This window comes from Bubalus bubalis, chromosome 5 (assembly GCF_019923935.1).
Source record: "Bubalus bubalis isolate 160015118507 breed Murrah chromosome 5, NDDB_SH_1, whole genome shotgun sequence".
Taxonomy (NCBI): Eukaryota; Metazoa; Chordata; class Mammalia; order Artiodactyla; family Bovidae; genus Bubalus; species Bubalus bubalis.
The window spans coordinates 87,034,536-87,056,878 of NC_059161.1; the positions used below are offsets into that span (position 1 = coordinate 87,034,536).

A 22,343-nucleotide genomic window follows, 5' to 3' on the forward strand; every position below is an offset into this window, starting at 1 on the left:
TTCTTGCCTGGAGAATCCCAGGGACGGGAAGTCTGGTGGGCTGCCGTCTATGGGGTCGCACAGAGTCAGACACAACTGAAGCAACGCAGCAGCAGGAGTTGGTGATAGGGAAGCCTGGCGTGCTGCAGTCCATGGGGTCACAAAGAGTTGGACACGACTGAGTGACTGAACTGAAACGAACTGAATGTGAAAGGTAGGAAACACGCTTATTGAACTAAATGACCCAGTAGGGAGATTCTTGGACAAGACATTTTTCTCCTTGTTGCTTCTAGTAAATGAAAAAGAAAAGTGGTAAACAAAAGCAAAAACTGTTATATGTGAAACGGCTAGGATTTGATTGCTTTAAAATTATTAAGCCTCTGAAGATAGCAAAGGATGTTAAAATTAAGAAGTTATTTCTTAATTAAAAAATTAAACATTCCTTGGGATTTCCCTCGGGGTCCATTGCTTAGGACTTCGCCTTCCAATGCAGGGGGTACAGGTTCCATCTTTGGTCAAGGAGCTGAGATCCCATATGTTTGGCAGCCAATAAACCAAAACAAAAAACAGAAATTCAATAAAGACTTTAAAAACGGTCTACATGAAAAAAAAATCTTTAAAAAATATTAAGCAATCCAGGCTACTTCCAGGAAAACTAAAGATGTAACAAATACTGTAACTGAAAAATATTTTGGTAAGATTTCAGATAGATTGAAGGTGATGTCTCCAGGTACGTCTGGAGGCAGAAGACCCTCCAGAGAGATAGGATTACTGGGATAATTAAGGGTGCTGTACATCAGCATCACCCAGCATTGGACAGAGACCCACAGAAGAGAAAGGCTTATTACAAAGGCTTTTGTTACTGTAGATTTTGTCTAATGAACTCCAAGAAGATTCACAGGGGACCCAAAAAGTTTTTAAGAGGATTATATCAGCAGAAACAATGTCAGCTTGGAGCAAAAGGGACAGAAAGAGGACAAAATGAAATACCGTTGTACTCTCAGACTCCACTAGGAGTAAATAGGCTGATAAGACAGCTTACCTGTTAATATGCACTGTTTCTCATGGAAAAGGAAAAGTGGCTTGGTGTAACCAAGAGCCTAGAAGGCAAACTGAAAAGCCATGGAACATAATTCCTGAAGAGGAGTAGGACTGACTGACTTATAATAATAATTAAAAAAAAAAAAAAACTTTCAACATTTTCTCAGCAGCATCTGAGAGCTTCCAGGAACCATGACTCCTATGTGCCACTCATGTCTCCCTTTTTGAAAAAGGATGTAAGTAGTATATGTAGACATTCTTGTATGTTTATGTTGGATGTATGAGGGCAGATAACTAGTTTCATTAGTTTATGACTTCAAATGGAAAGGAACTAAACTTCAGGATTTATAATGGAATGAAGCTTTGAGGGGCCTTGAATGTGTTTGTGTGTTTTGATATAGGAGTGATATGAATCACTGGATCCAGACAGAAACATATTAATAACATAGTCTTTACTGATCCCCACCTCCTAGTACTCATGTCCTTGTATATTCCCTACCTACTTTATATTGTAGATACTCTGTGTGTACAATAGAATACAACAGAAGAGGCACTGTGAAACTTTGGACACTGTAGGTCAGAAAAATTGAATATATATTCTCTCTCTTCCTTCCTCTCTCTCTCTTTCTCTTTTTCCACTGCAGGAAACCACCTACGATGTTATGAGGAATGCTATGGAATCAATATTTGGATGAGATTCTCTAGTTCATGCCAAGCCTCTACATGATTGCAGTCCTACCTGATAGCTTGACTGAAATCTCATGACACACCATGGATCAAAAATATTCAATTAACCTGCTCCAGGATTTGTGCTCCTCAGAAACTGCAGGTGAAAAAATGTTGATTTAGGTGGATAACTTGGGAGTACTTTATTAGACAAAGATAAATAATTAATACACCACTTATGCAAAGCAATGATGTGCAGGACAGCTGGTCTAAGCATCAAGCTGTCTTATTATTTCACCAGCTAAAAAATAAAGCAGAAGATGGTGGGTTCCATTATAACCACTGAGCAACAGTAGCATCGAAACATGGCTTTTCTGTATGGTTTGTACTCAGTTATTCCTGATAAAACCTTAACAGAGTAAGTGAGATGTACTGCGATTTATTGCCCACTTGGTAAGTCAACTCTGTTTCCATCACTCCTGTGTTACAGCCCATACTTCACCCACATAGAATGACTTGTATTTCCCCAGGGTGTCGTATTTTTTATATGCTTGTATCGGATTTTCTCTTTGTCCTGTTGTCTTCTTGTCCAGCTAACAAACTCCTTCTCATCCTTCCTCAAATATGTCCTCTTCTGTAATGCCTTCCATAATGCTTTCAAGAAAATTGGCTCATTCTTTTGCCTGCTAATGCACCTTGAATATAATTCTTCCTGATGTCTATAATACTACAATATCTCTTTATTCCAAGTGCTTCCTAGACTGCCATACATGGAATAGGTGTTATTAATAAATATTCTCTGGCTTAAGGAAAGAATGAAAAGATGAGAAAGCACTCTCAGAAGACCTGTTGAATAGGAAATACAAAATAAAAAATAAACTTAAGTTCTAGAATAAAGAGATGTAATATGCAATTAAGAAGTGACAATTTTATTACAGTGTTCCTAAATGTATTGTTACTTTAAAATAGAAATATCTAACATATCACCAAGACAGATCCCTTGATTTAATATAGAAGCGAATTTTAATTTTTGTAGGAAAAAAAGCTGTGTTTTCTACTCGAGATGAATAACTGGACTAGTGGAATATGATAGTTGTAAAACTCTGTGTGTGCACACACACTCAGTCATGTCCGATTCTTTGCAACCCCATGGACTATAGCCTATCAAGGTCCTCTGTTCATGGAATTTTCCAGGTGCAAATACTGAAATGGGTTGCTATTTCCTTCTCCAAGGAGATCTTCCCAACCCAGGGATCAAACCTGAGTCTCTTGTGTCTCCTGCAGGCAGATTCTTTACCACTGCACCCCCTGGGAAGCACATAAAACAGCTATATCCCACTTATATTCCCAGAGATCATAAATTATGTTTCAAGACTGGCACATCTAGCAATGGTAAAAGAGATGCCAAGCAATTGGACTCGGCCAAACTGAACCGCAGATTCCAGGACTCTTTATAAACAGCAGGGTCAGTGAGAGAGTTTCCGTTGACTTAGGGACATGTTTCTAAACACCTAGCACATGCTTGAGCTTAAGAGTGGGCATGGACCCTGCCCATGAACTTCTTACAACAGAATACAAAAAATAAGGAAATGTGGCAAATGACTTATAGAATGATGGATAAGACACTGTAAGAGATGTAACACACAGAAATTGAAAAGAGGGAACTAGGAATGTTGAAAAAATGGTGGCTCTTAAAGGCATGATGGAGAATGTGGATCTGAAAGAGGTTTTGAAGTACAGTTACACACCAGTGTATTCTATTACTCATTCAATGATTCTAAGAAACAGTACAACAAAGGATTGAGAGCATCACAGTGAGAGCCAGAGAGAACAGAACTGAAATTGTGCTTTTCCTTCTTGCTAATTATATGACCTTGAATATATGAACTTACCTTTCTGGGTCTCAACTTTATTTCACGTAAAATGAGGTCAAATAAAACTGTACGTAGAATAGTCAGATTATGTAAGGGAATCTATAGAAAAAAATATTATACAACCTAGCATATGTGCAGTTACAAATGCACTGAAATAATTATTACTGCTCTTATTATAGCTATTAATATTAATATTATTAGTTCTGTAGCTACCTGGAGAGCCACAAAGGTGAACTTGTCCCTTTTCTCCTTCATACTGCTGTGATGGATGCCGATATGATGCCTGAAGTTGGAGCAATCTCCATGTGATTATGAGAAAAGGTCAAGAGCATGATACAGCAGTAGAAATGTTGACACTGTTTTCATTGGGCCTTTGGATCATGCCATAGGCATCTTTATTTTATTTATTTATTTATGACCGTGCTGGGCCTTGGTTGCTGCATGGCTTTCCTCTGGTTGTGGAGAGCGGGGCAGCTCTCTAGCTGTGGGGTGTCTGCTCCTCACTGCGGTGGCTTGTCTTGTCGTGGAGCAGGGCTCCAGGCGCGTGGGCTTCAGTCCTTGTGGCTGCTGGGCTCTAGAGCACAGGCTCAGAAGCTGTGGCTCACAGGCTTAGCTCCTCTGTGGTTATGGGATCCTCCCAACCCCAGGATCAAACCCGCATCTTCTACACTGCCAGGTGGATTCTTGACCACTGAGCCAGCAGTGAAGTCCCGACATCAGCATCTAACTGTAAGATGGTTGTTACAGGACAGTCATAATTTATGTATTTTAAGTCACTAGTTAATACATTTTATTTGTATCCCCAAACACTGCTGGCTGATCTATTAACCATCCAGCAAAGCCCTTCTAGAATGATTACGATAAGGGAGACACTACATGGCATGATGATGTTGGAAGGTGAAAGCAGGCCCCTTTGTTCTAGAAAGCAATACTATCATACAAAGTCTCGCTAGATTCCAGGTTGGGAGGAAAGAGGGCCGCTGCCTCCTGGATTCAGACTGCAGGCCCTTCCTTCCCCTTCATGTTATCTCCGTGCCTATGTCGGAATCTGAGTTTCCTCATTGGCAGAATGGAAATAAATAATGAAGACTTTATCAAGCTGTCATGAGGAATAGATACAATAACATATGAAAATTTTCTTCCATGGTGCCTGGCAATAGAAATCATCATCAGCTTGTAGTTATTCATGTTTTTATAGCATCATATTATCATTTCCTAATGGATTTTCTTGAAAAATTCCCCAAGTATGTAATATGTAAGCAACTAGGCTCCTAATTTGAAGTATCATTATAAATTCCTCCTGGTCCAAGACCCAACTATTCTTATTTTTGATCTGTTTCTCTTATCCCCAGTCCCACCTGCCAACCAGTCAGAGCCCAGCTTAAAGGCCAGTTTATTGAATTGAACATTTCCAAAGTACCTTTAGGTATGTGGTAAAGAATCTGCCTGCAGTGCAAGAGACCCAGGTTCAATCCCTAGGTTGAGAAGATGCCCTGTAGAAGCGAATCGCTACCCGCTCCACTATTCTTGCTTGGATAATTTCATGGAAGCAGTGGCCTGGTAGGCTACAGTCCATGGGGTCACAAAGAGACATGACTATCACTTTTTCTTTCACAAAAGCATCATTATTCCTTTACATATTTGAGGCTGCTCCCATGATATAAATGCAAGACTCCTGAGAGTTTTTGTTAAATGATTATATCATACTAATTATCCTTGGAGGTTAAAATTTCTAAAAGTTAAATAGGAACCTCAGATTTTCTTTGAAATATACATTTACTTCCTGGGCATAATGAAGAGAAGTTTGCAAACTGTGTGAGAGTTGCATTAGAATAGCTCATTTTGATTGTGTTTTAAATGGTGATAATAAGGAAACATCCTAACTAATGGCTCTATTAGCATATTTCTTGGAATCATGTTAGCACTATGTGACAGGGTTGAATCTAAATTAGTGAATAATTTAGAGATAAAAAGTTTCTGCTCTAACTACAATTATATCTGCAAGTTCTTGAAATTATGGAGTAGAACACTTTTTAAGGTCATAGACACCTTAAAAACTTCAGGTGACCTATCTGATCCTATACTGATTCTATTTCCTATGGGATTTTGAGAAAAATTAAGTAGTATCTCCAAGCCTCACTGTTCATTTGTAAAATGCTAATAATCATTATATTCACTGAATAGAGTTGTGAGAATTGGATAAAACCACGAATGGAAAAATGCACTGAAAGTCATCCACGGGTTACAGTTATAATCTAGACATCAGACTCTCCTTTCTTCTCAATACCTGGGTTGGATCAGCCTGAGTCCCCCTGTTGCATACCATATTTTCTCTCCAGTATTTCTGAAATCCTGAGGGAGGTCAGTTCTCACAGTCATATTTCATCTTGGCCTTCATTTTTGTTCAATACTGTTCTCTGTGTGAATTTCAGGATTTTTCTCTTTGTTGCTGTTCAGTGTCAATTCAAACAAAGCAAAGCACATCCTCCTGATTTTCTTCTGTAAAAATTTAGTTCTTACTAGACCCCACTGCCACACTCTGCTCTATATCTCAGGTTTGTATAATCATATCATTAAACATCCATTAATGTACTCTGCCAAACAACTGGACTGCCTCCGCCCTTGGTTTCTCTTTCCCAGTTTCTCATCTGAGAGTATTTATGTCACTGCCGCTTACCTCCCCATCCTCTCCACACATGTGATTATTGTGTTTGTTTTTTATGTCTTTTCAGCATTTTGAGTAAAGGAAATGTAGTTCTGTATGTTTTTAATTACCTAATGAATGGGCAAGTTGAGTTGCTCTTAAGAATCCATCTAGGACTGAAAAGACACATCTTATCTTGACCGCCTGTTTGATCTTAGTTATAAGTTGAACAGCCTGACCTACTTTACAAGGGCAGGCCATTTGTTTAAGGAAGATAGGAATTATTTTCAAAGTGTATATGCTCTCATTCTGGCCTTAATATCCTCATCTGTCTGAAGAGAGAACGAATATTTTATCTGTCCAATATGGTGCTTGTGATGAGTAAATTAGAAAATCAGTATTGATATATTTTGCAAAATTTAAAATCTAATACATGGGCAAAATTGAATTGAAACATGGCACAGTAAACAAAACATGGACCCTAACATTAATAGACCTGTTAAGTGACCTTAAAGGAGTCTTTTGACCTGCCTTTACTTCACTGACTCTTAAAAACATTGTTGCTGTTGTTCAGTTGCTAAGTCCTGTATGACTCTTTGTGACCCCATGGACTACAGCATGCCAGGCACCTCTGTCCTCCTCTATCTCCCTGAGTTTGCTCAGATTCGTGTCCATTGATTGGGTGATGCCATCCAACCATCTCCTCTTCTGTCGTCCCCTTCCCCTCCTGTCTTCAATCTTTCCCAGCATCAGGGTCTTTTCCAATGAGTCGGCTCTCCTCATCAGGTGGCCAAAGTACTGGAACTTCAGCTTCAATCAACATCAGTCCTACCAATAAATATCCAGGGTTGATTTCCTTTAGGATTGACTGGTTTGACCTTGCTGTCCAAGGGACTCTCAAGAGTCTCCTCCAACCCCACAGTTCGAAAGCATCAATTCTTTGGTGCTCAGCCTTTACGGTCCAACTCTCACATCCATACATGACTACTGGAAAAACCATGGCTTTGACTGTACAGATCTTTGTCTGTAAAGTGATGTCTCTGCTTTTTAAAACACATCTAGGTTTGTCATTTTTCCTGAAAAAGAAGAAAATAATAATACTTTTCTGCAGATCTGTTATAAAAATTAAGAGAAACAAAGCTTTGAATTAGTTTCTTTTTTGGTTTTTACAGTACAAAAAGAATAGACTCAATGAATTCTATTCATACTCCTTTCTCATATATTTGGCTCTGGGAGTCAAGAATATTATCTTTCTTCTTGCCCAGAATTCTGTTAGCTCTGTTTGAGGGAGACAGGATGGTAGATGTGCTGTAGCTGACAGGCAGCAGGACCCTGTCCATGAAAAGCACAGAAGAGAGCACAGATCTTAGGCCTTATTTGGACCACGGGTCGGGGGATGATCATCTTAAGGCCATCCTGCTTTCCTTTAATGCGGTTTAGCTTCATTCATTCGGTGTCACTGTCAGCTTGCTGCCTTAAGAGATAAGTAGGTGAGAGGCTTCCTTCTTGGTGCTGCTGACAAAGGAAGAGTTATGTCTGGTTTCTGCTGAGCATAAGATAGAAACGAAATTTGTCACACTACTGCCCCTTTTTAGGAAGACAAACTTTAAAAATTACCATCTGGGTTAACTGCTTTTTGCGATAATATGAAGTCTTAACAATAAATAGCAATGAGTATCTATAAGGTACCAGGCACTGGGCTCATTGCTGGGATTGCAGAGAAAAATCCCACACGGTGATTTGTTCCTGCCTTCATGTAGTTCTCAAATTAGGGGAGAATCTGAGACTCAAGTTTTAATTCTGTATAGGATCAGCTTAAGCTGGGGATTCAATATGAACAAATGTTTGCCAGAGAAGGAAAAAAAAAGGTTTGGGTCTTAAGGTCTCTCAGAACACTCAGAAGCCATCGTGTTGCTAATGGGGTGGAACTGAACAGAGATAGAGTAAAGAGGGGCCAGCGTAGGGATAGACGCTTGTCATGTTATTTAGCAAGAAATGGAATGCTTGTTAATAGGTAAGGGAGCTTCTTGGGGCTTCTCACGTGGCTCAGTGGTGAAGGATCCATTTGCAGTGCAGGAGACAGGGTTCAATCCCTGAGTAAGGAAGATCCCCTGGAGAAGCAATGGCAACCGACGGCAGTGTTCTTGACTGGGAAATCCCATGGACAGAGGACCCTGGCGGGCTCTAGTCCATGGAGTCGGAAAAGAGTCAGACATGACTTAGCAACTAAACAACAGGAGAGTTTATTAGAAAAGTGCTCTCAAATTGTCACTTCAGTATGCTACACTCTCCCTTCTTTCCAGGGCATGTCAGTTCTATACTAGGTCCAGCTCTTATAAAAGCTGTTGCTGAGGCCAACGCTTTCCCCAGTGGATTCACCTCTCGGACTACCTTAATGCTGTGTTTGAACTGATCTCGTTGGGGGAAGACCTACGCCCGCAGCGGCGTTTTCTCTGCAACCCTCTGCTACCCTCTTCTGGTGAGAGTCTATCACTGCAACTAGCCCTTAAATCCGGGCCAATCTGTCATCTCGAGGTATGGTTCAGATCAGATCAGTCGCTCAGTCGTGTCCGACTCTTTGCGACCCCATGAAACGCAGCACGCCAGGCCTCCCTGTCCATCACCAACTCCCGGAGTTCACTGAGACTCACGTCCATCGAGTCAGTGATGCCATCCAGCCATCTCATCCTCTGTCATCCCCTTCTCCCCCTGCCCCCAATCCCTCCCAGCATCAGACTCTTTTCCAATGAGTCAACTCTTCGCATGAGGTGGCCAAAGTACTGGAGTTTCAGCTTTAGCATCATTCCTTCCCAAGAACACCCAGGGCTGATCTCCTTCAGAATGGACTGGTTGGATCTCCTTGCAGTCCAAGGGACTCTCAAGAGTCTTCTCCAACACCATAGTTCAAAAGCATCAATTCTTCGGCGCTCAGCCTTCTTCACAGTCCAACTCTCACATCCATACGTGACCACTGGAAAAACCATAGCCTTGACTAGCCAAACCTTTGTTGGCAAAGTAATGTCTCTGCTTTTGAATATGCTATCTAGGTTGGTCATAACTTTCCTTCCAAGGAGCAAGCGTCTTTTAATTTCATGGCTGCAGTCACCATCTGTAGTGTTTATGGTTGGTAAGGACCAAATTGGGGAAAATGACATAGGGCAGGACTTCATAGCCAGATCCAGCTCCAGGATTTAGGAAAACAAGCACAACCCAAGAATTTGACATCTTAAGGCGATGGTGAGAGACTTCAGGTGGTGGGCTCAAAGTCATATCAGGCAATGACCCATTCCATCACTGGCATGCTCCCCTCAAAAGGGTAGACAGTACATGAGTAACAAAAAGATTATTTTCCATTAGATCATGTTAGGAAGCATCTTCCATGATACCTTTCCTGGTCATCTGATTTAAAATGATAATCTTCCCACTTCTATTTCTTTTCATGTTTCATTTTCTCTATAACATTTAGTTATCTAACATTATATTTAATAGCTTAATTTTTATTAATTTTCTGTATATGCTGCTAGAACAGCAGGAGATCATGGCCTTTTTTTGTGTGTGTCACTGTTCTATCTGTAACACTTAGATTGGGGCCCAACACCTATTATTTGCTCCATAAACATTTTCAGAATAAAGAAATAACACTAGGAATCAGAATCTGATCACTAGATTATAGGTTGGGACGAGAATCTTCCATTACAAATGCAATGAAATCCTTCATTCCTGCTGCTTAGAAGTGAGAACCAGGTAAGGACTGTAGATATGAACTGAATTATCAAAATTAGGCCCAAGATTAGTCTCACTTTCAGTTATCTCACTTTCGGTTTGGCTATCATTCTCAAAGTTTATAAGAATTACCCAGGAGGCTTGTTTAAATGCAGATTCCTGAATCCCAACCCTAGAAGTTATAATTCAGAGGGAATGGATTGTGGTTCAAACATCGGATTTTAAACAAGCACCCCCAAGATATTCTAATGGAGGAAGTCTATTCATGACATTTAAACGGAAAGAAAAAAAAACAAAACATAAAAGCGAGTCCTTCATGATTCAAGATTAAAATCATTCTTAGAGATTGAGGCAGAGAAAGCAATGGTACCCCACTCTAGTACCATTGCCTGGAAAATCCCATGGATGGAGGAGCCTGGTGGGCTGCAGTCCATGGGGTTGCTAAGAGTTGGACACGACTTCACTTTCACTTTTCACTTTCATGCGTTGGAGAAAGAAATGGCAGCCCACTCCAGGATTCTTGCCTGGAGAATCCCAGGGACGGGGGAGCCTGGTGGGCTGCCGTCTATGGGGTCGCACAGAGTCAGACAAGACTGAAGTGACTTAGCAGCAGCAGTGGCAGTAGAGACTGAGGAAGATCATTCAAGTGGGAATTTTGCTTATGGAATAAAATGGTGGTGGAGACTAGGGACCAGTGAAGCCTGAATGTATCAGAGCATCACTGCAAGCTTGATTTTAGCACTTGCTAAAATGTACTTTCTGCGATCTTATTCTCAAGATTTGCATTTTAATATTCATTTGTGATTTTGATGCTAGGAGTCCGAAAGTCATACTTTTGAAAAATACTGGCATGAAAGGAAAAGAAGGGAAATTAAAAAAAAAAAATACGTGCTGATGTCAAGTACTGTTCCAAAAGAACTTTACACGGAGGAAAATATTATGACCATTATTTTACAGGTGAGAAAAATTAGAACTACACATGATATAAGACCCTGTGGTCACATTGATAGGAAAGAGGTGAGCTTTGACTTGGGTAAAAGAATTCTGAAATTCACCAGCTATGGCCCTTTTGCTGCTGTTAGATTTATCTAGTATTCACAGTAATCATCTTGTAGCACTTACATAGTTTGGCCAACTCTCTATAGGTGTGTAGGCTTCCCAGGTGCTGCTAGTGGTAAAGCACTCGCCTGCCAATGCAGGAGACGTAAGAGATGCAGGTTTGATCCCTGTGTCAGGAAGATCCCCTGGAGAAGGGCATGGCAACCCACTCCAGTATCCTCAGCTGGGAAATCCCATGGACAAAGGAGCTTGGCAGGCTACACACAGTCCATAGGGTCATACAGAGTAGGACATGGTTGGAGTGACTTAGCATGCAAGCACACATGTAGTTGTGTAAACCCTGCTACAATCAAGATATAGAATCTTACTGGACCATTTTGCAATTATTTCCCTTCTCCCATCACTGGCAACCACCTTTCTATTTTCTGTTTCTGAGTTTGACTAATTTCAGTTCGGTTCAGTTGCTCAGTCATGTCCAACTCTTTGCAACCCCATGAATTGCAGCACGCCAGGCCTCCCTGTCCATCACCAACTCCCAGAGTTCACTCAGACTCAACGTCCATCGAATCAGTGATGCCATCCAGCCATCTCATCCTCTGTCGTCCCCTTTTCCTCCTGCCCCCAATCCTTCCCAGCATCAGAGTCTTTTCCAATGAGTCAACTCTTCGCATGAGGTGGCCAAAGTACTGGAGTTTCAGCTTTAGCATCAGTCCTTCCAATGAACATCCAGGACTGATCTCATCAGAAAGGACTTGGATCTCCTTGCAGTCCAAGGGACTCTCAAGAGTCTTCTCCAACACCACAGTTCAAAAGCATCAATTATTTGGCACTCAGCTTTCTTCACAGCCCAACTCTCACATCCATACACGACCACTGGAAAAACCGTAGCCTTGACTAGACGGACCTTTGTTGGCAAAGTAATGACTCTGCTTCTGAATATGCTATCTAGGTTGGTCATAACTTTTCTTCCAAGGAGTAAGCGTCTTTTAATTTCATGGCTGCAATCACCATCTGCAGTGAATTTGGAGCCCCCAAAAACAAAATCTGACACTGTTTCCACTGTTTCCCCATCTATTTCCCATGAAGTGATGGGACCAGATGCCGTGATCTTCGTTTTCTGAATGTTGTGCTTTAAGCCAACTTTTTCACTCTCTTCTTTCACTTTCATCAAGAGGCTTTTGAGTTCCTCTTCACTTTCTGCCATAAGGGTGGTGTCATCTGCATATCTGAGGTTATTGATATTTCTCCCAGCAATCTTGATTCCAGCTTGTGTTTCTTCCAGCCCAGAGTTTCTCATGATGTACTCTGCATATAAGTTAAATAAGCAGGGTGACAATATACAGCCTTGACGTACTCCTTTTCCTATTTGGAACCAGTGTGTTGTTCCATGTCCAGTTCTAACTGTTGCTTCCTGACCTGCATACAGGTTTCTCATGAGGCAGGTCAGGTGGTCTGGTATTCCCATCTCTTTCAGAATTTCCCACAGTTTATTGTGATCCACACAGTCAAAGGCTTTGGCATAGTCAATAAAGCAGAAATAGATGTTTTTCTGGAACTCTCTTGCTTTTTCCATGATCCAGCAGATGTTGGCAATTTGGGCTCTGGTTCCTCTGCCTTTTCTAAAACCAGCTTGAACATCTGGAAGTTCACAGTCCATGTATTGCTGAAGCCTGGCTTGGAGAATTTTGAGCATTACTTTACTAGCGTGTGAAATGAGTGCAGTTGTGCGGTAGTTTGAGCATTCTTTGGCATTGCCTTTCTTTGGGGTTGGAATGAAAACTGACCTTTTCCAGTCCTGCGGCCACTGCTGAGTTTTCCAAATTTGCTGGCATATTGAGTGCAGCACTTTCACAGCATCATCTTTCAGGATTTGAAATAGTTTAACTGGAATTCCATCACCTCCACTAGCTTTGTTCGTAGTGATGCTTTCTAAGGCCCACTTGACTTCACATTCCAGGATGTCTGGCTCTAGGTCAGTGATCACACCATTGTGATTATCTGGGTTGTGAAGATCTTTTTTGTACAGTTCTTCTGTGTATTCTTGCCACCTCTTCTTAATATCTTCTACTTCTGTTAGGTCCATACCATTTCTGTCCTTTATCGAGCCCATCTTTGCATGAAATATTCCCTTGGTATGTCTAATTTTTTTGAAGAGATCTCTGGTCTTTCCCATTCTGTTGTTTTCCTCTATTTCTTTGCATTGATCGCTGACTAATTTAAGTATCTCATATAATTGAATCATGAAATTTTTGTCTTTTAGCCATGGGATTATGTAACTCACCATAACATCCTTAAGGTTCATCTGTGTTGGTGTATATGACAGGATTTCCTTTTTGAAAGCTGAATAGTATTCCATTGTGTATGTGTGTGTTCATATATATGTATGTATGTGTATCTATATATATTTATTACATCATATTTTCTTTATCCATTCATCCATTGATAGACACTTAGGCTGTTTCCATGTGTTGGCTACTTTAAATAATGCTGCAACAAACATGGATATGCAAATATGTCTTTGAGAATTTTATTTTTATTCTTCTGGATAAATGCCCAGAAGTGGGATTGCTGAATTATATGGTTATTTTTAATTTTTAAAGAACTCTATATAGTGGTTTCTAGACTACTTTACACTCTCATCAATAGTGCACAAGGATTCTGAATTCTCCACATCTTTACCAGCATTTGTTATTTTATGCTGTGTTGTTTTTTGTTTTTTTTTTTGTAGTGGCTAACCAAACTGGCATTAGGTGATATTTCATTATGGTTTTGATTTGCATTTCTCTGATGATTAGTGATGTTGAGCATTAAAAAATATTTTTAATGTCTTTCAGCCTACTGGGGGTCCAGCACTCAGTTGGAACCACAGACTGAATCCTGACTCTCGTGCTGTCTCTGTGACTGCCTTCACCCCAGCTCCTCTTGGTACCTTTAATAAATTTAATGGCAATTTTTATATCTTCTTTAAAGAAATAGCTACTTCAGTTCTTCTTACCTTCTCCTGGTAACTTGAAGGGATGTTCTCGTCCAGCTGATCACTCAAAAAATTCTTAGACAAAATTTCTTCTTTGGAGACTGCAAGGTAGAAATGCCCTTATTGTCTTGCTGGCTTCATAAATATCAGCGTTCGTGCTGTGTGCACACTGATTCAGAGCTTTTAGACACCTACAGTTCTATGCCAAAAATAAGATTAAATCACTGTTTCCTAGGCAACAATTTCATGGAAAATATATAGTTTTCCTCCAAAAGTGTCTTAAATGGTAAAATTTACTATTTACTATCCTAATGTGTTCACTTTTTAAAGGAACAATCGACAACCAAATGCTTTAGCAGGCATGGATTATTAAATTAGGCAGCTAAACCCTGATCGAGTTCTAACTCATGCACATGGGCCGGATGTCCTTTTCTGTGTAAGCACTACGTGGCAGATGCCAGTGGGGTGGGCTGCAAGGACAGAAGGAAGGACGGAAGGAAGCAGAGAGGAGGACAAGGAGTGGGGAGGGAGGAAGAAGTTACTAATGCATATCTATGGGATTGTTTTGAAGATTAAAGCAAAAGGCTCTTCATGGGACTAGAGGCTTACTATACCCTCAGTAAATGGTGACATTGTTATTTTTTATCTTGTTAAACTAAAAACAATTGTTTCCAAGCCAAAAACTTAGGCAAGCACTCAAGTATTAAAAGTATCCAGAAACATGGCCTGCATTGTATCTGAGATGGTATGGTATGTTTGGGTCTAGGCATTGATAGGCTGGCACAGACAAATCTGTCCTTTTTGACTTAAATTGACATTAAGATATAAAGATTTGGAGTCTGGATGAATTTCATCCCAATTCTTCCAACTATTTAGACCTCCTATCTAAAGGCTTTACAAGAAATATTTTATATGCATTAACTCTTTAAACTCTGACACTCCTAGAGAAGAAACATATCATTGTTAATACTTTAAAGGCATGAAAGAGATGCTCAGAGATTTTAAGTGATCAGATCAAGCTTGCAAGATCTGTTTAAGTCTAGTTTCTAGAATTCAACCTCAGGTCAGCTCCTTGATGTCCAGCTGCACACTAACCTACAGGTCCTTTCTTTTGTCCTTTTTCTAGGGAAATTGATGAGGCATTTTCATAAATTAGAACTAGCTAAATAATATTTAACAAAATGGTCCTAGACAAATCATGTACGGCTTATCTAGTAGAGTAATGAGTCAGTACACACTACCTAATACTCCAGGCTATGAGTAGGACGCAAATCAAAATTATAAATTATTTTGGTAGTACTTTCCCACCAGAGAACCTTCTTTAGAACTAGGTTAATTACACAATAATAAGTATATTTCACAGTAATTCATAGTGTTATTATATCAAACCTGAAACCTCCCTGAGTTCATACAGATGCCTTAGAAACACAAATGCTACAGAATAGGTTACTGGCAAACTCTGGGATAGAAACACATCCTGGCCCTTTTTATTCCCTCATCTTAAGTCACTTCAAAAATAAACCTCAGAAAAGAGTGCATTGAAATAAGACACAAATGAACCCATTCAATGAACTGGCACCCAACCTTCAGCTAGTTTTATAAACTGCAAAACTATTATTCATTTAATCTGTATTCAGTTCAGTTCAGTCACTCAGTTGTGTCCGACTCTGTGACCTCATAGACTGCAGCACGCCAGGCTTCCCTGTTTATCACCAGCTTCTGGAGCTTGTTGAAACTCATGTCCATCGAGTTGGTGATGCCATCCAACCACCTCATTCTCTGTCATAGATTTTCTTGTTCTGACACACTTATACTCACATATTTTAGAGGGAATAGCTTTCGACGAATTTCAGGGAGGTCTTCTTGGTGTATTTTTCAAACAAACAAAACATAAATGTTCTCGTCAGTTAAAAGCATATTTTCCTCTCTCTTTTCCAGAGTTGAGTGCAATCCTCCTGTAGGCTGATGACATTGCATTTGTTTTCATTTAAGGGCTGGCTTGGATGGAGACGTTCAACTGGTTCAGTGTTTCCAGCTCTCTCCCTTGGCTAACAGATGAGAATGTTTTTGTTTCCTTTGTCAGTTTGGATCCAGACTATTAGCTCAATATTGACAATACGATGCTCTGAGAGGTATCAGCTGATTAGGCTCTGAAACAGAATATGCTTTTGTTGAAAATGGATCAAACATTTATATATCCTTTTAACAGTGTTTTAACCACATTACTGTGGGCGAGGTATAGTGCGGCCAGCCACCCATCAAGAGAGGGAAACCAGAACGTGGTTTATAATTCTGTCACTCACAGTCCCCTGGGGGGAACAGAGTACGACACCCAGTGTCACTCAGGGGAAGCCCCTGGGTCGGTCATGAGGCAGGAGAGCGGGGAGCTGTGCTTGGTGTCTTTGCTGTGGTTTCCATGGGAAGCAAGTTTAGGATTAGCTACTTTGAATAATTTCAGCTGACTTTCAGACAGAGGCGCTGCCCCTTGTTGTCTGATATCTGGTCTTGGGACAGTTAGGGCAGGTACACAGTGATCCGGGGCTTTCCCGGTGGCTCAGCGGTAAAGAGTCCATCTGCAGTGCAGGGGACGCAGGTTCAGTCCCTGGGTCAGGAAGATCCTCTGGAGAAGGAAATGCAACCCACTCCAGGATTCTTGCCTGAGAAATCCCACAGACAGAGGAGCCTGGTGGGCTGCAGTCCATGGGGTCGCAAAGAACCAAAGAGGACTTAGAGACAACAATAACATCAAACAGTGGCCCAGAGCGTGAGAACCTGATGGGAGCTGGTTCAGAGTGTGAACTTAATGGTCCATTGAAAGGAAACTGACTGGCCTCTCATGGGGGCCTCAAAATGGGATCAAGACAGCATTAAAAAAAAAAAATCATAGACAAAGTAAAGAATGTAAGTGGTATACCTTGTTTCTATGTTTTGTTATTGCCTCTCAGATCCTTTGGGCTTCCCTAGTGGCTCAGTGGTAAAGAACTTGCCTGACAATGCAGGAGATGCAGGTTCAGTCCTTGGGTGGGGAAGATCCCTTGGAGAAGGAAATGGTAACACACTCCAGTATTTTTGCCTGGGAAATCCCATGGACAGAGGAGCCTGGCAGGCTACAGTCCATGGGGTTGCAAAGAGTCTGACACGACTTAGTGACCGAGCATGCATGCACACTCAGATCCTTCACTTTTCTTATGGGTTAGATAGAGATTCTCTACCAGATGTTCAACCATTCATTTCATTTTCCCCCTGGGTATAAAGGAGGAAACTCCAAATTCCCTTATAATTAAGTTGGTCCATTTGACTTAATTATGGTGAAGAAAATGAAGGTAGAATTGAGAACACATTCAGATCTGATCACAAAACCCTCACCTTCCCCCTTTCAACCCCATAGACATTTGGGGACTATATATTGAAAGTAAGTGGCACAATTAGAAAGTAACTTGGGTCCTAAATTAATGTGTAGCAGAAAAGACACCATTTCCAGCAGAAAAGAAATCAATCCCCAAATGTCTTGCTGTCACAGCTAATGTAAGCAAGCAACAAGTCTTTTTGAAGTTTAAGGACTTATCTGTTAACTTGCCTATGGATGCTTGGTTATTTTCAGAGCAATGACATTGTTAGATAGGAAATCTTATAGTTCAGATCTCATAGGGTATAAATTATGATGCTAGTAAGATATGACACTAAGACTGTAACATTTCTACATAGTACAATGAAACAAAATTTTTCTTAGTGTTTAGGGAGCTTGCATTTTCTCCCTTGTTACTATTCTCAATGATAATTCCTTGGTTTTGCAAAAGTCACTGTGAGATAGGAATTCTTAAGATATAGGAAAGGTTTTCCTGTGCCTTAGATTAGGAGCATCTAGAAGGCAGAAGGGTTTTGTTGTTGTTGTTCTCTTTTTCTTTTCCTTTTTAATTTTCCACTGTATACCAACATTTGCTGTTGTTGTTCAGTCACTCAGTTTTGTCTGCTTCTTTGTGACCCATGGACTCCAGACCACCGGGCTTCCCTGTCCTTCACCATCTCCTGGAGTTTGCTCAAACTCATCTCCATTGAGTCAGTGATGCCATCCAGCCATCTCATCCTATGTCCTCCCCTTCTCCTCCTGCCTTCAATCTTTCCCAGCATCAGGGTCTTTTCCAATGCGTCAGTTCTTCGCATCAGGTGGCCAAAGTATTGGAGCTCCAGCATCAGTCCTTCCAATGAATATTCAGGGTTGATTTCCTTTAGGATTAACTGATTTGATCTCCTTGCAGCCCAAGGGACTCTCAAGAGCCTTCTCCAGCACCACAGTTCAAAGGCATCAATTCTTCAGTGCTTAGCTTTCTTTATGGTACAATTCTCACATCTGTACATGACTACTGGAAACTATAGCTTTGACTATACAGACCTATGTTGGCAAAGTAATGTCTCTGCCAACAACTGTCTCTCTCTAACTCACAAACTGACTGGTCAGCATGGAGTCATGTATATAGTAGTTTTGTATCATATATTTGTGTGTTTAATTTTATGGACACTTAGTTATTGTGGTTTGAGCTGTTTAAAGGTCTGTTTTCTGTTTTAGCTAGCTTGACAAGCATACTTGTGGAAAACACTACAAAGAATCACCTATTATTAGATTTTAAAGCATGAGGCTAATAAGCCCTTATTACACATTCCTTGTCATCTGTGGTGCCTACCACTGCTCCTCAGGGTTACCTTTTAGATTATTAAAAAAAGCAAAACAAGACAAAACAAAACACCTGCTTCCAGGAACTACGCCTTTAGTTGTAGTTGATTGATCCTGGTAAAGCTAGATGAAGCCTGCAAACTTTCATAATCATTTATGGTTCTGAGAAGCATAGGCACCCTTGAAAATTATATAGCATGCTCATTCCCCAGACTTTAAGGCAGTTTAGGTGTGTTTGTGTTGTATGTGATATATATCATGGAAATACAATAAAATCAGTTTTTTTTTCTGTTTTTATTTAAATTCTCTAGAGCTCCTTCTCCATTCTTTTTAAAAATCACACGGATTGTTGAAGGAGCAAAGCTGACTAATTCCATTTCTCATTTTTCCTACTAGGGAAACTGAGCCAGCCAAGCGATATTTTTTTCCTTCTGCTTCAAAGAATTTGTTATTTCTTCCCTTGTACACATCCCATTATCACTCTGTCCTTTCCAAGTCACATTTTGCTGCTCCTTCAGAAGGTAAAAGTATTTTTTGAAAAATATCATGTCACTCTGTTGTATTCACTGGCTCTCTATACCATTTCTCTAAGATTCACTTGTATCTCTATACCATTTGAATGCTTCTGCCTTTCTCACAGAACCGAGATGGTAGTGTTGTTCAGAATATGTGTAATGAATGCTTATTGAGTGACTTCAAATCTACTACACAGGAATGTCTTCTACATCCCTGATTGTGAAAACTGCACAATAAAAGCTGTATCTATGTAACTTGTCTTACCACTGCCTTGGGCTGGGAGCTTATCGACTGTGGATAGTTCATTTATTTAATTTCTGTACTAGATCTAGAATAATGAAGATATACTAATAATATATACAACTAATAATGCAACTATATAATAATATATATCACAATGTATTAACCAGAGTCACACTATTTGTCCTCATGGAGTTTACTCTAGCAGGAGAAACACACATAAATAGATTACAAAACAAAAGCTTATTTAGTTTCTTTGTAAAAAGGGATTTAAAAGTAATGAATAGAGTGTACAGAGTATATAATAGGGGTGCCTGACCTGGCTGGAAGAGTTATGAATGGTTTCCCTCTTGAAGTAATTCTTGAAGCTGAGACCTGAGGATGAATAGAAGTGAGTCAGTAATTATTTTACTTGGCTTCAGTATTAATCACCAAATTGCTAAATGTGATTTAAATTATTTGCTTCCATTTACATTTTTTTTGGGATAAACCTATGTAAGGCATCAGATAGTTTTTAACTTAAAAAAAGTTTTTAATTTAAAAAGTCAGGGATGAAAACTAGAATGCTATGCAGGAACATAATGTAAGGATTCTACATATCTTATTCTTTCCAAAGAGCTTTCAACCAAAGACCACGTGTGATTACATGTTTAGTCCTTTTTCTAGTGAATATAAAGGAGAACATAGCAATGTCCATGTTAGCACTACACTTTTTTGGTTGTGCTGTGCTTGTCTTCAAGTTAAGTAGATGAATTCAGTTGTTTTTTTATTTGTAAACAAACAGTTAAGGTTTGTTTTAATTGCACATTGTCCAAATATGACCATATGCATTGCAATCATTATATCACATTTACAAAAATGAACCAGTGTTTACAACAGGCATCCTACCTGTATAGGGACTGTTTTGAGATTTTTTTTTTAATTTTATTTTATTTTTAAACTTTACATAATTGTATTAGTTTTGCCAAATATCAAAATGAATCCGCCACAGGTATACATGTGTTCCCCATCCTGAACCCTCCTCCCTCCTCCCTTCCTATTCCATCCCTCTGGGTCGTCCCAGTGCACCAGCCCCAAGCATCCCGTATCGTGCATCGAACCTGGACTGGCAACTCACTTCATACATGCTATTTTACATGTCTCAATGCCATTCTCCCAAATCTTCCCACCCTCTCCCTCTCTCACAGAGTCCATAAGACTGTTCTATACATCAGTGTCTCTTTTGCTATCTCGTACACAGGGTTATTGTTACCATCTTTCTAAATTCCATATATATGCATTAGTATACTGTATTGGTGTTTTTCTTTTTTTTTTTTTTTTAATTTTATTTTTAAACTTTACATAACTGTATTAGATTTGCCAAATATCAAAATTAATCCTGGCTTACTTCACTCTGTATAATAGGGTCCAGTTTCATCCACCTCATTAGAACTGATTCAAATGTATTCTTTTTAATGGTGAGTAATACTCCATTGTGTATATGTACCACCGCTTTCTTATCCATTCGTCTGCTGATGGACATCTAGGTTGCTTCCATGTCCTGGCTATTATAAACAGTGCTGCGATGAACACTGGGGTACACGTGTCTCTTTCCCTTCTGGTTTCCTCAGTGTGTATGCCCAGCAGTGGGATTGCTGGATCATAAGGCAGTTCTATTTCCAGTTTTTTAATTCAAATAAGAAAATAAATATGAAAGAGATATGAAGAGGGATGAAATACAAGGGTGAAGGACACATGCTATATTTGTGACATTCTTTTCCACCTTTCTGGTTATTTCAAAATACAACTATGAGAACTTAGGAATGATTCATGGATTGTTTTAATGAAAGAACAAAGTTAAGAGGAATAGAAAACAAAAAAGGAAGAAGATAAACCTCCACATAATTACTTTTAAAATTAGTAATATATAACTTTGAGGATTACATCAAAATTATGAGTTGTGGGATTAAAATGCTTACCTAATACTTAATGCCAATTAACTTTAAAATGGTTAAAATAATGCATTTTATGTTATATATATTTATCACAATAGAAAAAGTGATTCTACAGTTGATAATATAATAGTTTAAAGTGTTTGCTCAAATACAATATAGTATTGATGCAAAAATTTTAAATAAACAATTAATAAATAGAATCTAATAGAATAATTAAAGCATGATAAACCATCATCAAATGAAACCTAGTCCAGAATGAAAGAATATTTTATTATTAGGTAATCTATTCATAATTTTATCAAGATTATTTGACAAATGACAAATCTCCAAAAATGTTACAAAAAAGAATCAGAGTTAAGCATCTGTTTCTGACAAAGTAGCAATAGATAGAGATGTGTCATGTGTATGAGAAAAGTATTCTTGCTAAAACCAGGTGGCTCAGATGGTTAAGCATCTGCCCGCAATGTGGGAGACCGGGGTTTGATCCCTGGGTTGGGAAGATCCCCTGGAGAAGGAAATGGCAACCCACTCCAGTATTCTTGCCTGAAAAATTCCATGGACGGAGGAGCCTGGTAGGCTACAGTCCATGGGATCACAAAGAGTCAGACACGGATGCGTGACTTCACTTTACTGCCACTATTATGTAATATCATTTGTGAGTACTGAACAATGCAACTGGACAAAGAATAGAAAAAAATTATACACATTAGGAAGTATATAAAATTATTATTCTTTGTACTTCATATAATTGTTTACTATAAAAACTAATCACTTTTTCAGAAATTTTTAAAGTCAAATAAAGGTACTCACAAGGGTTCTATCCCTGGGTTGGGAATATCCCCTGGAAGAGGAAATGGTAACCCACTGCAGTATTCTTGCCTGGAAAAATCCCATAGACAGAGGATCCTGGCAGGCACGACTGAGCACATTAAACTCTAATGCTGTCTAAAAGGGTACTTACAAAGGATAAGAGACTGTATTAAGCTGAAAGTTAATTTACCAAAACCAATTAGTATAAAACAAA

The 22,343-nt window shown here is 39.5% G+C and overlaps 1 long non-coding RNA gene across 3 annotated transcripts in view; it reads left to right on the plus strand.

Annotated features, from left to right (window-relative positions):
- The window catches only part of LOC112585136, a 118,776-nt gene extending 99,406 nt beyond the window's left edge, over window positions 1-19,370 (plus strand). For 2 of the 3 annotated variants that reach the window (XR_006551285.2, XR_006641118.1), the window contains exon 4: window positions 1,665-2,571. This is a non-coding gene — a long non-coding RNA (uncharacterized LOC112585136). Of the gene's footprint in view, window positions 1-1,664; window positions 2,572-19,025 lie in introns of those variants that run through there. The other variant, XR_006551286.2, reaches the window with a different exon arrangement.
- The last annotated feature ends 2,973 nt before the right edge of the window (window positions 19,371-22,343 follow it).